General features: G+C 47.4%; 2 long non-coding RNA genes across 2 annotated transcripts; both read right to left on the bottom strand.

Annotated features, from left to right (window-relative positions):
* Positions 1-515: 515 nt before the first annotated feature.
* Positions 516-1,256, bottom strand: LOC311295571. Its single transcript, XR_014628356.1, has 4 exons — positions 1,132-1,256; positions 897-1,035; positions 667-745; positions 516-625 (listed from the first exon to the last, which is right to left on the bottom strand). It is a non-coding gene; the product is annotated as an uncharacterized lncRNA (long non-coding RNA).
* Positions 1,257-1,441: 185 nt separating this feature from the next.
* Positions 1,442-1,838, bottom strand: LOC311295442. The gene is made up of 3 exons (XR_014628335.1): positions 1,772-1,838; positions 1,537-1,615; positions 1,442-1,495 (listed from the first exon to the last, which is right to left on the bottom strand). It is a non-coding gene; the product is annotated as an uncharacterized lncRNA (long non-coding RNA).
* Between the last annotated feature and the right edge of the window lie 2,446 nt (positions 1,839-4,284).

The raw sequence follows: 4,284 nt of genomic DNA, 5'->3' as shown, positions 1-4,284 counted from the left end.
CCAGCGTTAGCCGGCTCTTCACTAGCCTCAGGCTCTTCCAGCATTAACGGGCTCTTCCAGCATCAGCAGGCTCTTCCAGCATTAGCAGGCCCTTCCGGCATTAGTCGGCTCTTCACTAGCCTCAGGCTCTTCCAGCATTAACGGGCTCTTTCAGCATCAGCAGGCTCTTCCAGTATCAGCAGGCCCTTCCAGCGTTAGCCGGCTCTTCACTAGTCTCAGGCTCTTCCAGCATTAACGGGCTCTTTCAGCATCAGCAGGCTCTTCCAGTATCAGCAGGCCCTTCCAGCGTTAGCCGGCTCTTCACTAGCCTCAGGCTCTTCCAGCATTAACGGGCTCTTTCAGCATCAGCAGGCTCTTCCAGTATCAGCAGGCCCTTCCAGCGTTAGCCGGCTCTTCACTAGCCTCAGGCAGAGAGTGGAAGATACATGTAACTCACAGCGTTAGCAGGTTCTTCACTGGACTCAAGCAGAGAATGGATACATGTAACTCACAGCATTAGCAGAGTCTTCACTGGACTCAGGCAGAGAGAGGAATGGATACGTGTAACTCACAGCGTTAGCAGGTTCTTCACTGGACTCAGGCAGAGAATGGATACATGTAACTCACAGCGTTAGCAGGGTCTTCACTGGACTCAGGCAGAGAGAGGAATGGATACATGTAACTCACAGCGTTAGCAGGGTCTTCACTGGACTCAGGCAGAGAGAGGAATGGATACGTGTAACTCACAGCGTTAGCAGGTTCTTCACTGGACTCAGGCAGAGAACGGATACATGTAACTCACAGCGTTAGCAGGTTCTTCACTGGACTCAGGCAGAGAGAGAAATGGATACGTGTAACTCACAGCGTTAGCAGGTTCTTCACTGGACTCAGGCAGAGAATGGATACATGTAACTCACAGCGTTAGCAGGGTCTTCACTGGACTCAGGCAGAGAGAGGAATGGATACATGTAACTCACAGCGTTAGCAGGGTCTTCACTGGACTCAGGCAGAGAGAGGAATGGATACGTGTAACTCACAGCGTTAGCAGGTTCTTCACTGGACTCAGGCATAGAGAGGAATGGATACGTGTAACTCACAGCGTTAGCAGGTTCTTCACTGGACTCAGGCAGAGAATGGATACATGTAACTCACAGCGTTAGCAGGGTCTTCACTGGACTCAGGCAGAGAGAGGAATGGATACATGTAACTCACAGCGTTAGCAGGGTCTTCACTGGACTCAGGCAGAGAGAGGAATGGATACATGTAACTCACAGCGTTAGCAGGTTCTTCACTGGACTCAGGCAGAGAACGGATACATGTAACTCACAGCGTTAGCAGGTTCTTCACTGGACTCAGGCAGAGAATGGATACATGTAACTCACAGCGTTAGCAGGGTCTTCACTGGACTCAGGCAGAGAGAGAAATGGATATGTGTAACTCACAGCGTTAGCAGGTTCTTCACTGGACTCAGGCAGAGAATGGATACATGTAACTCACAGCGTTAGCAGGGTCTTCACTGGACTCAGGCAGAGAGAGGAATGGATACATGTAACTCACAGCGTTAGCAGGGTCTTCACTGGACTCAGGCAGAGAGAGGAATGGATACGTGTAACTCACAGCGTTAGCAGGTTCTTCACTGGACTCAGGCAGAGAACGGATACATGTAACTCACAGCGTTAGCAGGTTCTTCACTGGACTCAGGCAGAGAGAGAAATGGATACGTGTAACTCACAGCGTTAGCAGGTTCTTCACTGGACTCAGGCAGAGAGAGGAATGGATACATGTAACTCACAGCGTTAGCAGGGTCTTCACTGGACTCAGGCAGAGAGAGAAATGGATACGTGTAACTCACAGCGTTAGCAGGTTCTTCACTGGACTCAGGCAGAGAGAGGAATGGATACATGTAACTCACAGCGTTAGCAGGGTCTTCACTGGACTCAGGCAGAGAGAGGAATGGATACATGTAACTCACAGCGTTAGCAGGGTCTTCACTGGACTCAGGCAGAGAGAGGAATGGATACGTGTAACTCACAGCGTTAGCAGGTTCTTCACTGGACTCAGGCAGAGAGAGAAATGGATACGTGTAACTCACAGCGTTAGCAGGTTCTTCACTGGACTCAGGCAGAGAGAGGAATGGATAGCTGTGACTGCGAGTGAACAGCAAAAATAATTCCCACACTCGCATATCCACCACACACTGTAAGGTTTCACTCGTGCTCATTTCCACAATAAAACTGCAATTCAACAGACTCACAGTGCAACCAAGGCTTACACCCGCAATCCAGCCGAAGTCTTCTCTCTCCGTCTCTCTCTCTCACTTTCTCTCTCTCCCGCAGCCTCCCGCGGCGGCCACGGCCGCTCGCGTGCTGCGTGCCTCACCTCTCCCGCTGTTTCTTCCTCCTTCCCTCGCTACCTCTCTCTCCAATGTCAGCGTCTTTTATGTTTCTCGCGCCCCAATCACCGCTTGGGATTTTTCCCTCGCACGTGCCAGTGATTTCGCCCGATCAACTCTCGCTGCATTTCCGCCCTGTTCATGAGACACCGGAACCGGCCCGGTGTTGCACCGGAAGTGTTCCTCCATAGCAACAACTCCCATGCAGAAAGGTTCCGGCCCTGGTCACCCCGTGACATCCCTTTTTTTTAAAAAAGGTTGTTTTAAGACAAAGGTTTCAGTTTCCAGTTCTCAAACTCAAAACACACTTTGTTTGCTTTCTCCTGCAAGCTGTACCACTTCCTGCGTCCACTTGGGCGTTCTCAAAGTGGTATGGCCGTAAGTGAAATCTGCCGCCAAAAACGGGCTTTTTGAAGAAATTCATAGATTTTTTTCCGATTTTCTGAAGAAACTCTGCTGCCAAGAATGGGCTTTTTTAAGAAACTCAGAGACAATTTTAGGCATTTTGAACAAACTCTTAGACTTTTATTTTATTTTTTTAAACAAAAATGCTTACAGCTAGGGTGACCACCCGTCCCGCGTAGCGCGTGCGCGCACAGCGTTTGAAGCCCAATTAATGCGTACCACAAATTGAGACCGTGTCACGCATAATCTATGCTTGCTCCAAAAAAAGTTGGTCGCTCTATATCCTCGAGCCCCAGGCAGCCAAACGAACATTACTTGACAGTTCAGCACGCTATTGTTGCCACACCCACCCCTCAGTTGAACTGCTAACTAGGTTGTCGTCAACTTTTTCGCTGTTGTCATGACAGCGCACGCACGCGCATACCAGACACACTGGGAAGGAACTTTTAGATGCGCGCTTTCCAATTCGAAAAATGGAGAAAGAGACTGAGTTTGAGAGGCACTGCCATTATCAATTAAAAAGAGAAGGTGTGGGTAGCCTACAAGAAAGACTGGGAAAATTAATATTTGTGGCTAAAAGGTGTTGAGGGGGATACCGAGAGGGCTTTTTGTGACCTTTGCAAAACGTCCTTCTCAATCGGACATGGAGGGGAATAGGCTACGATGTCAATCGTATTTTTTTTTAACTGTTCCTGTGGTGTTGAGCAACTACAATTCCTGTTAATCCTATAATTTTATATTATAATTTATTTAAAGTGAATAAATTGTAATGAAAAATAAATCAAATTAAATAGTAAATCGTAAGTGGAAGTGCATTTGTCAATTCATTGAATGTTCAAAATATTATGAATCTTTATTTAGAAAAAAAATACACATTGGTTGACCTATTCATGAGCATACATCATCAGCAATTACACGTTTAGGGGAATAGGGCATTATTAATATACCATGTGGTAGGTGGTATAGAAATGGGTAAACCACTATCAGTGAGTCTGCCCGTGGGGTGGGGGCACCGCTGCGCCGGGCAGTGTCCCACATTGTCCCTCAGAAACATACCCCTTGTCCCCCCTTGGGCTTATTAGCAGGTGGTCACCCTACTTACAGCACCTGGTATTCCCAGGCGGTCTCCCATCCAAGTACTAACCAGGCCCGACTCTGCTTAGCTTCCGAGATCGGGCGTTCTCAAAGTGGTATGGCCGTAAGTGAAACCTGCTGCCAAAAACCGGCTATTTAAAAGGTTAGACAATTAGTGAAGTAGACTAAAAAGCTTACAGCACCTGGTATTCCCAGGCGGTCTCCCATCCAAGTACTAACCAGGCCTGACTCTGCTTAGCTTCCGAGATCAGACGAGATCGGGCGTTCTTTTTTTAAAATTTTTAAATTTTTAAATTTAAAACATGTTTATACATTTTAAAAACAGTCTGAATCACATTCTGGCAACAATACATTAAATCGAAACCATGTCATTTCAATAAATGGGTTATCATGTACAAAAGTTTTGACAAAAA

The sequence above is a fragment of the Rutilus rutilus genome (genome assembly GCF_951802725.1).
Source record: "Rutilus rutilus genome assembly, chromosome: 8".
Lineage (NCBI taxonomy): Eukaryota > Metazoa > Chordata > Actinopteri > Cypriniformes > Leuciscidae > Rutilus > Rutilus rutilus.
The sequence above is the reverse complement of the archived record's forward strand: the minus strand, read 5'-3'. Positions and strand labels throughout refer to the sequence as shown.